The 12,778-nt window shown below is 38.3% G+C and overlaps 1 long non-coding RNA gene across 1 annotated transcript in view; it reads left to right on the top strand.

Annotated features, from left to right (window-relative positions):
* LOC140843633 (uncharacterized) overlaps positions 1–12,399 on the top strand; it is an 89,632-nt gene extending 77,233 nt beyond the window's left edge. The window contains exon 6 of the long non-coding RNA XR_012121543.1: positions 12,228–12,399. This is a non-coding gene — a long non-coding RNA (uncharacterized lncRNA). The remainder of the gene's footprint in view (positions 1–12,227) is intronic.
* Positions 12,400–12,778: the final 379 nt, after the last annotated feature.

The following is a 12,778-nucleotide window of genomic DNA, read 5'->3' as shown; positions in this document are numbered from 1 at the left end:
TGATCAGATTTGGGTAATTTTCCTATCAATTTTAAGGTGGTTTAGCTCTGCTGGTTTTATAGCTAATCAAGGAGTAGTTTATTGATACCAACTTTTCCTTTAAGGCTTCCTTAAACCTGTCAGAGTAATAATGGCCTCTCTTCAGAGACTGCATTTATACTTTTGGCCACAAGATGCAATAAAGCAAGCAAACAAACAAAGCAAAAATTAAGGACCCCTGAGAAATGAGTTCAAGAAAATCAAAATGCAGAGTCAACTGGAATTAGTCTGTAAGGCTTGGAACAGTTGCTCAAGTGAAATTAAGTATTAATTCCTAATTCTCACCTGTCCTTCCTAGAGCCACTGCTGGGAACAAATGCCTGTCCAAGTGCTCTCTGTCTTTGTTACTATTGTCCCGTTGTGTTTTCAGAACTTTTCTTTGCAGAAGCTCAGTAATTCAGCATTGGCAGTAAAATGAGGGTGAACTTATTTCTTTCCAAACAGGCTCTACTCTCTATTGTGTATGCCATGTTATAGTAAAAATATAAGTCCTGAGATTTATATTTTATGTGAACCAATAAGAGATGCTGATATCATAATCTTTGAAATATCTCTATGGGAACTAGAGAAGATACAAATCAGTCCTTTTTAGAAAAACTATGAAAGGCCAGTTATATTTTTTATTCACAAGAAAAATAAACTTTATGAGGCCTCCTTCAGGATTGCCTTGTCACTAGGCTTGACTGGGGCACAGGGAGCCATAATTTTCCTGTGAGAAAGAACAGTACATGGTACACCCCCCCCCCTATACACACACACACACACACACACACACACATTCCTAATTTAGTTATGATGGCTTAAAGGAAGAACTGATGGGACAAAGCAGATCCTCAGTTTGTGGTAGATATCTTGCTTCTCTAAGAGATGAAAGAACTTTGTACACTGGAATGTTCTAACTTTAGAAGTTCTATGCAACAGTGGGCACAAGAGCCATTCAGCATACTGCAAATAGACTGGAACCTCTACATCAAGGCAAGAAGATGGGTGTTCACAGATTCTGCAGAGTAGTGGCTAGCCAGACATTGTTAACTCTCTCTTTCTCTGCATTAATGAAAAAATGCACCTTTGGAAATTTGTACTAAAAACCTCCTGTTTCTCTTGGATATGGTTACCATTGCCAGTACTTTCTTATATTCTGGAAGATGTTTCAAGAGTGGCTGGATATTGCCCAAGTGGTTCAAGCGCCAGGAAAGTGACTGGGTTAGATGAACTTGAAGGTCTTGTTACCTAAGTCACTGTGATTCTAGGACTTCCTCTACTTTTTTCATACAGCTGTGATGAGAGCCTTCGTACTTCCACAAATGTCTTTCCTTTAGCACCACAGCAAGTGAGAAATGTGTGTGCATGTGTGCGAGCTGGTGTGTGTGTGTGTGTGTGTGTGTGAAAGTCATTGAGGGGAAAAACAACTAATTTTTACATTCATTAGAAAACATTTGACTAATAAACTAATTTCACTTGATATTAGAACATTCAACTCCATAGGACACTGTGTAAACCTAGCCCGGTGAGCACTACCAAAAACTATGTGTCCAGTAGAAGATGGCCAGAATCCTGTGCAACTAGAAAAACAAAAACTAGAAGGGAGAGTCAAAGGTGAAGGTTATATGAGGTTTTTTTGGTATTTGTGTTCCACAATTTTCTCAGTAAATTCCCTTTTCTTCATGTTCCACTATATACCGGATTTGTTGACAAAGAGCATTTAGGGCCAAAATTTCAGATTTCATGGAATGGTCTTCTTGACAGCATGTGGGGAACCAGGACAAGATAGATGTTCACTATAATTCACAGGAAGGTAAACAGTCTTTTGAGTATATTTCAGTGTTATTTATATTTTGTCCACAAGATGGTAGCGTACACTTTCCATTTAATGTAAAGTTAGCTTGGGATCCTAATTTCCTGTAGAGAATAGTTTGTGTTGAACCAAAGTCAGCCACTCTGGATATCATTCAATATTCTTTTTTACTGTGATGAATTGTTGATTTGGAGTATATTTAGCTCTGTTAGAGCAAGGTGGGGATTCATCTGAAATAAAGAAAACCCAGAAATGCATTGCATTCCAGCTTCTTAAAGGGAATTTGAGAAGTGGGAATACTTTGGACATCTAAAAACCACACATCAAGGATCAGATGCTGACATTTTTCAAAATAGTACCTTAGTACATCATGCAAAAGACATTCAGGATGTCAAATTCAATTAATCTTGGGTGAAATTTTGCACAGCAACAAAGTTCCTTCCATGAAACTAGTTCAACTAGGCTATAGGTGGTTTTCCCTCAAATCCAGGGGGGTAGTTAGACCTTAGATGCTTTGGAATCTTCATGAGCTAAATAAGAGGGCAACGTCAGCAAATTAGCTTGCTCTTCCACTCCAGGTCTCTCTCCTTCATTTAGCCCCCATGCCGAAGGGAGGAGACACAGATGGGAAAACCATCTGGCTCCCTCTGCCTCCACTGACCAGACGGCCTTCTTTGAGGTTCAGGTCTCAAGCTAACATTGTTTTCTTTATTGAACTCTTTTTAAAATGAGGAGCTCAAGTGGGATTTCTTTTCATCTTACTACATTATTTTCAAATTAGGTCTAATGCTCTGTATCAGAAGCACAAAAGCAAAGCTCTGGGGCCTCTAAGTGGTTTCCCATTCTGTTATCCAGGACAGCTGGGCTCCCCACCTCCGGGCACAGGGAGATTAGCCAGGGCAGAAGTTGGGACATGATAATGGCAGAAGGGCAGGAGGGAAGTCCCTGCTGTTGTCACTGTGTGGTTGTGTTTCTGATGGGCTGCAGACCCCAGTCAAGACTCCTTGGCCCTCCACTGTCCAGCCCCATCCTAGTTATCCATTTTATACCCTCTACTCTCCAACAGGCCTCCCGTGATTTACCCTAGAGAGGCCACCTCACTGTGTCTGATTCTCACTAACTTCATCATCGTTTACAGTCTTTTTGGCTCCAGTAACTTTGACCTGAATCAGAAACCCCATGGCTCCAATGTGCACAGGAGAGATAATACATCAAACTTTCTCTAGAAACAAAACAAATGGTGAAAGTGATGATTTTTTTCCAGGAGATAGGACAGTATAGAGTGCTGAGTAAGGTAGAAAGAGAAAACAGTAAGACACAGAAATAGGCCACTTTCAGACTAACCAGGCTAATGACTAACCCTTCTGTTCTCCTTAAAAACCGGGTATCTTCTCTTCTAGGTTAACCCCTTTCATCATTGCATCTACTCAATTTTATGGCAATCCAATGTAACCTAATGGAGTTTTCTGTTCTACTTACTCTTAATGGGGTGTTTTTTTTTTAAGTAAAAATAATATCTTGAAGTATATGTGATGGACTAAATATTGGCAAGAAGATGATGCTTCACTTTCAATTCTCGGGAAGCCCTAAGTCTGCTCCTGTGGAGGATTGTAAGAATCTGTTAATGTCAGGGTAAAACTGGAAAGCTGCAGAGATGTGTAAGGGGATGGAAAAGCAATGGAGAAAAAGAGGAAAGAAAGGGGGGGGAACCAAAGGAAGCAGGGCTGCCAATGACTCTCAGTGACTCAATGCATGGACTGAAGGGAAACAATGGCGTTGTACATTATGTGAATTCCTGCACTTTTGTGTTTGAGTAATAGTAGGATTGTTTTCCTTCTAGAAATGCACTATCTGCTTGTCTTTCTAGGTAGTATAAGGCAAAACAGGCTATGGAAACACAACTCTTCAGGGTGGAGTTAAGTGTGTTGAAGCACTCATCATCCCTCAGGCTCTCTCACCCTGTATCTATCTATCTATCATCTATCTATCTATCTATCTATCTATCTATCTATCTATCTATCTATCTATCTATCATCTATCTATCTATCTACCTATCTATCTATCTAATCTATCTATATCTATCTATCCATCTATACCTATCTATCTATACCTATCTACCTATCTTTATCTATTTATCTATCATCTATTATGTCTATCTATCTAATCTGATTGTACATATATCTTCTTACCTCCTCTTTATTTGACTGAAGTTGTTTGAAGATGGAGTAAATCATCTCAAAGAGAGTGTCATCTCCTTGCCCATGGAGAAGTGAAAACATAGGCTAGATCCCACATTAGCCCTGGAGGGGTGATGAGGCCACACCTTCCGACTCCAAGAATCTGAGACTCCAGTCAAGTGAATGAGTATCCACTTGCCCAAGCTGGAGCACGGATGGGGAAAAAGCAGACAAGCAACTTGACCGAGAGCTGTTGTTCAACCCTTCTAAAATTGTGGACTCTTTCCCATTGGAAAGGGGATCTTGGTTTTATGCTCAAAAAGGCAACATGCACTTGGTCTTATAGTCACCTGTGCAGGCAAATATCAGATGAACTCAAATTTCACGCAAAATATGTATGTGTGGCAAAGCAGTACTACATGAGGCCCACATTTAAGATTCACAGATATTCTGCACATAATATCCTTCCTGTGTGTGGTGGAAATGAAGAAAATGTTCGTTTCTTAACTGAGAGTCTGGGTGGAGTCACCCAGCAGGAGGACTGGTCCAAAGAGAGCCGTGGATGTGGGAGGTGGCTGGTGCCCGGACCGAATCACTTGTGTAAAATAATGACAGCATAATTAGGCTCTTTGTGAAGGTCAAACAGATTCTAAATCTTATTACTATTATTACGTGCCCTCATTCACTCTTGCACCTTAAATTCTGCCGTTTTCATTAAAATATCATTTTCTTCTGTAGTTCTTGAGGTGAGACATGAAACAGGAAATCATAGATTCTCATTGGTCCATCCTGCCATTTCCCTCAAGCTTCGTGCTGAAGTGGGACAGAAGCAACTTAGAAAGGTTCAGGTAGGGACTGTTTGCACTCACTCAGGAACTGGGAGGGTGGGTTAAAGTACCAAGAAGAATGAACCAAAATGTGCCTCCTGCCACCACCACCAGCCTCTAAATCTGAGCTCCAACTCAAATCAGTATTTACTAAGTACCAATTCCACGTCAAGGACTGCTCCTGACTTTATATTTTTCTTCCCCAACCCCCACAAAATTCGTATGTTGAAACCTCAGACCCTAATGTGTTAGGATTTGGAGGTGGGGCTTTTGGGAGATACTTAGGTTTAGATGAAGTCATGAGGATAGAGACTGCATGGTAGGATCAGTGACTTTGTGAGAGGAGAAAGATCAGAGCACGCTCTCTCGGTCTACCATGCAAGGATACGCCAAGAACACAGCTACCTGCAAACCAGAGGGAGGGCCCTCTCCAGATGGCAAATCTACCAGCATCTTGATCTTGGACTTCCCAGCTACCAGAACTCTGAGAAATAAATGTTTGTTACTTAAGCCACCAGTCTATGGTATTTTTATCATAGCGACTTGATCAGACTAGAACAAGAACTATGCTAAGAAGTGATCATCAAATGATAAATTCATTTATGTATTCAGTCTACAGATATTTACTGATTGCCTATTGTATGCTACGCACTATAATGGACATGGGGGAGAAAAGGTTGGAACAAACAGATACAGGATCTGTGCTTTTCATGAGCCTTTCAGTCTAGCAGGCAATACAGATGTTAGAGTGGAAATGCCTCCACATAACACCAAGTAAGAGCGAGCTAAACATACTCCTTAAAACTATGCCGAGTCCTTCAGATGGGGAAGCCCACCTATCAGGTGAGAGAACAACATGGAACCTAACTTATTCCAGAGGTGGGGGTGTGAGCAAGGCAAGATTCCTCATCTCAGGTCATTTGCAATTTCACTAAGAGGAAGAGAGAATCCTAATAAAACACTGAGAGTAAATTCTGTACTAGCAACACAAGTTAGGTACACAAGGGGCCTGGGGGGGTGAGCAATTCATATTTGCTCACCATTGTTTCCTGCTCTTCTAAGTACATCTCTTACTCCTGTTTTCTATAGTATTAAGAAACAACATTATGCAGAGACTGTCTATTGAGAATAAGTCAATTATAATGTAGAGATTTCACTCATATAAGGGACAAATTCCAAGTCTGGGTATTTGGCTTCTTTTGCTTATTTAGTGTTTTGTTTTTAGATTCCTTGGTTGCTAAGAAACCACCAAATCAACTGAGCTTTATAACATCAGGTAAACAAAATCCTAAATCTACCCAAACATGCAAACACTGCTGAAAATAGTTCTTAAGATCAGTTTTTTTATTATAAAATCAGTATGTATTGGTTAACTATTTTAGAAAGTGTAGGAAAGTTCCATCATTCAAACTCATCCATGGCTATCACTTTGATGTATGATTTCCTTTGCTTTTATTTATTTTTTCTTGTGCACAGTTTATTTTGCTTTCTTAGTGGTTTTGTTTTGTGTGCATAACCACTCTCAGTTATCCTCAGTGGATCGACTGATTTTTGGATTGGCTATCATTAAACCTATGATAAGTAATCTATGAGAAAATATGAAAGCCATCACAAATCAGTGAAAAACTTTATTCAACAGAGAGCTACTGAACGCCTCTTCTGTGCCAAGCTCCTAACTGCAGAGGGGTGAGCTGGCACGCATGACCCTAACTGCCCATCTCCCCCTCACCTACCTGGGGAGAAGCCAATCCTGGGTAGAGGCCCCTCTGCCCCCACACTCCTACCCAACAAGGGTTAATGGCCCAACAAAGGAAACAGAAGAGGCTCTGCTTTTTATAAATGCAAGGCTGGAGATGCAGGGGTTAGGTGAAAAAGAAGAGAGAGGGACCATACCTCAATCCCACTCCAATATGGACAAAACACAGATAATAATCCCTTTATTTCATTGGGATTCACTCAATCCCTGACCATCCCCCCACCACCAAACAATTAATATGACATGATTCTCAATTTATAACTTTAAGCATTTCAGATAATACCTGTTGAATGGTAATTAGATTCCTAAATGTGGAATGGAATTTTAACTAGATAAATTTATGTTTAGTCCATTTTGTATATTCTGTGGCCAGTGTAGCTTCAGCTATGATTTGAGGGATCTCCATGAAGTGCTTTCCTAGAGCCCCAGATGTCAGGGTTATCGGGAGCTGGCCACAGTTTCAATTGTTAGAAGAAATTTTCTTTTTTTCAAAACAACTTAACAGTATTATGACTATTTAAGATGCTACTAAGGTCTCTTCCTAAATAATTAAAACATAATGTTAACATTATTTCTGGTACCAAGATAATATAGGCTCATTATAGGTAATTTTGGAAAATACAGATATAGTGATCTGTCTGGTGAGGTGGAATAAAATTAACTTTTTATTAAATGCTATTGTTTCTCAAGTGAAAAATATTCCTGTTTAGAGGCTGAAGATTAACGAAGAGGGAAGAAAATTTGTAAAGGGTCTTAATGTAAAGATCAAGATTTCAACCCCTTCTCCCAGAGATTATAATTTATCAGTACAGCCCAGGGAGGCCCAAGCTGGCCCCAGAGACCCAGAAGTGGTCCTGGAAATGGGACTCCACAGGGATTCCAAGTTAAGGAGACTGTGGGTGCTGATGGATATCTCAACAACCAGTAAGATTTTTGCACTCTAGTTCACTGTTAGGGTCATTTTATTAAATTGTTCCCCCCCTTCCCCCAAAAATCTCATTTGAACTTTAATCTGATTTATATGAACTCTATACACTGATTTGTAGCATTTTTTTCCCAATATTTACTCTATGACCCTTCCTTATCCAGAATACAAACTCTTAATTTATTCACATCTTTTCATGCCTCCCAGTTTGTGTTTGCAGTTTTCTTTGTCTAAATCCCTCTTGGTTCATAATTGGTATTTTATATAACTAATGTTTTATAATTATATCTATATAGCACATTGAGATATTATATCCTATATATACATGGATATATACGGATATCATATTCCCTAATGTGTACATTTATATATTTATATGGAACAACTGATACATTCTTCATTACAGTTTCAGATTATTAGATATTGAAAGGAATTTTGATTATGTTATATCTACTTTTTAAGCTACCATTTTTCAATTAAATTTTTTGTGATTTTTTTTAGGTACAGTATCAAATCATCTGTAAATAACAGTAATATTCTTTGTAATGCCTCTGCCTTATTTACTTCTACTTCAGGTCTCATTTCTTTGACTAGAACTCTCAATATAGAATAATGATGGTGATAAAAATATACCCCTTTTGATCTTAGTTTTAGTGAAATACACTGGTATTAAGTGCTCTTTGGTTTAAGGCAGTTATTCTTTACCATGTTAAGGAAATAGTCTTCTGGTATTAGTTTTCTAGGTTTTAACAGAAATATACATTATCATTTACAAAATACATTTTTCACTATTGACTTAATGTTTTGTTTTTTGATTTCATGTATTAATCAGATTTATAGTATAAATGATACTTGCAATTTTTGTATAAATCCTACTTGGTCAAAGTGGAACAGTGCTATAGAATTAAATAATACTTTATACTTATGTACATTAATTATATATTAATTTATTATTTATGTATTTATAGCATCATTTGTGAATTATAATTTATAACTTAATTATAAACTATGGTTAAATTTATAATTATTTGCTCTAGTTGTTATATATTAATTCTTCATATATATACCTGCTCCATATTTATAAGAAGTTGGTTTATAGTTATTTTTCACTGCATTGAGATCAGTTAAACAGTGGGTCAATTAAGCAATTATTTTAGACAACTATTTTAAATACAATTAACTGCAGTGTCTAATTGGATACCTCAATTACTTTTATTAATTTTGGGCACCAGCTCATTAAATTGTACAGATCAATTGGGAAACTTCCCACTTTCTTATATGCTTAGAACTTTTTTTTTATAATAAGAGAGGCATTATCTTTTCTTTAAAAGTTTGAAAGAACTTATTAATAAAATTAGTTGGCCTTTCAGTCTTTTGTGACAATTCTTTGATAACTTCAAAATCCTCACAGATATTAATCTCTGAATGATTTCTATATCATCTTGAATCAGTGTGTTAATTGATGTTTTTATGAAAACATTGTTTATATTTCACTAAGGTATTTAATGAGACATTGCATTTAATTGTATTTAAAGTAGTTGTTTAAAATAATTATTTGATGAACTTACTGTTAAACTGATATTAATTTTTATCTCCAGTGCTTTCTATCGCATTTAACTCAAGATTGTATTTTTAATTTTGACTCACCTCTCAGTCAGTTGACATCAGTTATTTGGGATTTTTTTTTAAGAAGTGTACATAGGTGGTATATTTTATAAACACTGATATATTGGACAATGTCTTTTGTTGCATCTCATCTCAATTGTGACCTCACTATGTATAAAATTATAGGTTACTTTTTTTACTCAAAAATTTAGGGACATTTTTCCGTAGACCCCTGTTATTTCACACCCTAAAACAAAGCCAAATGTCAGTATGACTTTTGCAGATTTATAGATGTAGCACATACTGCCGATTTCTGACCCAATACTCATTCACCTATCTTGCTGACTGACCCCTGATTGAGTTGGGTGTAGAAATATTCACAGCGAGAACTACATTTGCCAATCTATTTTGCAGAGAGGGTAGCCATATAATATGGTCTGGCCACTGAATTAATTATAGGTGGAAGTCACCAAATGGGGGCTTCTCAGAAAGGTCCCTGAGGGGGAAAGAATCAGCTGACCTGTGTCCCTTTTGCCTTTTCCTGTTTTGCTGCCCCCACACAATGGCTGGAGTCCTGACAGCCATCCTGAGAGGATTCCCTTAAGGATTACAAAGGGAAAGCTAGAAGATGCCTGGGTCCTTAAGTGATATCACGGACTGCTGTTCCAGCTCAGAACTACCTATCACCAGACTTCTTTTACATGTGAGCCAAATAAACCTTATCTTTGCATTAGGCCATTACTACTTGGATTTTTTGTTTTAGGTAGCTTAACAAATCCCTAACTAATCTTGGTTTTATTGTCATGTTCCTTGCCAGATTTTTATTTGTACTTGTATTTTTCCCCCAAATGTTCACAGGCGTATATTATAAAGTTCCAGTACCAAAATCCCAAAGTAGCCCCCCACCACCCCCTAAATCTGAGGCTCTCTATATAGGGAACAACTTCCTTCTGGCACCCAGATTCTTTTATCAAAGTCAACTTTCTGGAAGAGAGCCAAAAGTAATCATCGTGAATGTAACACTGGCTGAGAGCTGATAGTTATTCTTCCATTCCTTCTTCTTATATCTGCATTTTGATGGCAACAATGTTTTAAACAAAGGGATTGGATCTTTTATCCTGGGATTTCAAGGCTTCCTGGAGAGTTTGTGAGTATATGTAGGTCAGGCAAGAATTCTTTCTGGCCCTTTCTCCATACCTTTCCCCCTTTCCTGCTGAATTCCTATCATACAGACATCTATCAATAATGCAGACAACTAAATTTGAATCCTGGTTCATCCATATTGCAAGAAATATGTTTTCGACAAATTATTTAACCTATCTCTGGACTTCACTTTGTGCATCTGTGAAATTAGTAAAAATTAAACTAAGTAAATATGAGATAGGCATATCCAGTCCCTAATGCTATTCTTCATCTTGAGTGATAAGCATTTATTTTCCAGAAATGAATCAAATGATTCTAATCTCTGTCCTGCACCCAAAATAAAACCATGCTTACAGCCCTTCATTTGTTTCCCCTCCTGCAGGCACCAACAGTTTGCAACATATTTTAAATTGCCTATTGCAAGAAATGAAAAGTGATTACCTTTGGGATATTAGGCATAACTTTAAAAAAATCATGATCTTGGATTATGTTTTATATTTGTTTACTTGGAATTTAGTGGGCCTTTTGAAAAGATGGTTGAAGACTTCCTAGGCAAAGAAAGTTTTAATTATTTTTGGTTTACCAGTTCTCTCCTTCCATATCCATCATCTTCGTTTTAAAGCATAACAGGAGTGCATTTAATTGGCACAACTTCCAGCCAATGTCTAGAAGGAATGCCTTAAGGACGGTTCTCCTGTTCATGATAAAAATGTGTCCTGCCTCTGCTGTGTAGTTCTCTGACAATACTCAGAAGAGATAAAAGAATGAAGTAGATCCATTCTGCAATTCTTTACTAAGAAAATGATACTATTTTCAGGATCAGTTTGTAATAACAAACAATTAGAAATCATTGCAAGAACCAGTCAAGTATAATTCAAATACAATATGCTGAATCTTTGTAAATTACTACGCTTATGATTCTATTGAGATCGAGCAGGGAAATGGGACAGGGTCATGCCATTGTAAAGTCTACTTGGCCTGTGAAAAAGACACAGCTTAATCTTTGACTTAATCGATAGGCTGTTCTTCCTCTTCTTCCAGCCTCTTAATCAATTGACTTTGTAACCATGATGAGACAGACCTGCAGAGTGTAAATGAACCTATATGGGTAAAGAATGCTAAGATCCAGATCAACACAGTCACCTAAATAGCCCTATTCTTAAGAGAAAACAATTATTAATTACCTATATACATTATGCCTTATATTGATCCCTACCCCAAAGACCCTATAAAACCCCAAACCCTGCACCCTTAAGTGAGCCTCCTCTCTGAGGTCACTGTACTCCATCTGAGTACATACTGTCTCATCAAATAGACCTTGTTGCATAAGCCCACTGCCCTTCATCTCTGAACTCTTCCTCGTGATAAAGAGAAGAGCTCGCCAACCTCCACCTCCAGTAGTAAGTGTCTTTACCACTTTGCCACTTCTTTCAGCTTTCTACTCTTAAGGCAATCCTTTTCTCTCTCCCTGTTTTATTTCAGGCAGGTAGGGAAGTAGAAGTTCTCCGAACATAATCTCACTCCATCCAGTGCTCCACAGCTCCCCTAAATCCTGGGGTGGTAAGGAAAAAATTCTGGCACCATGCAGATCAAGCAGGCACCGGACACCAGGTGGCCTTGGCCTTAGGAGTTAGCAAGGGATCTGCCCCATTTTAAGTAGTTCAGTGAACTCCCCTTTTCTTCCTCTGTTCTTCCTTACTCTCTGCTGCCTGCATGGCTGCTGCCATTCATGACATTCAAGGCGTTAATGAATTCCTTTCTTGCTGGCACTTGTTTGACCTGATGGAGAATTCTTTCCCGATCAGAGGCAAGAGCCCTCCGCATTCTGGGTTAAGGTTTCACCTAGGGCTCAGGGAGAGACCTCCCCAGATGCAGCTGCCCAGCAACACTGTACCAGCTCATAGAGTTTCTCCCAACTTTTCTGAGTGCCCTCCCCACCTCAGCTTTCTTCTGTCAACAGAACAGCATGGAGTTTGCATTCATCCATGACCTGAGTTCAGAGTTCAAGGAAGGAGCAGTCAAGAAGACAAACTTCAATGAGAAAAGAATGCTGAGAAGAAGAACATCTTTTCTGTGAACCATGTGAGGGGCTTGTTGCCCAAATTTCCCCAGTAAAAAATCTGTTCTTGGAATATCCCTTCCTACAAACAATTGGTGTTCTCATCTTCTATTCAAAATTCACTTACTGGTTATTTTTGTATGACTATTAGGCGGGTTTCAAGACATTTTCCCCCTTATCTTTGTATTCTCCCTTGTGTTGTCCACACTGTGCTTTGAAACACAGGATTTCTGTTGCAGTGAATGGTGAACAATCCCAGAGGATTTTTCATAGTTCCCCAATTATAAGACATAATGTGGGATGAAAACATTTTTACAAAGACATAAATTAGGAGGCTAATGTCACGATGACCCATCCACCTCCACTCCTCTCCCCATCTTTACATGGTTAAAGATAACAGTATCAGTTGTAAAAAAAAAAAGTGAGTCATCCAGAGAGCTGCAGCAGCTTAG

The sequence above is a fragment of the Manis javanica genome, chromosome 10, assembly GCF_040802235.1.
Source record: "Manis javanica isolate MJ-LG chromosome 10, MJ_LKY, whole genome shotgun sequence".
NCBI lineage: Eukaryota > Metazoa > Chordata > Mammalia > Pholidota > Manidae > Manis > Manis javanica.
This window is presented reverse-complemented; position numbering and strand designations above follow the sequence as displayed.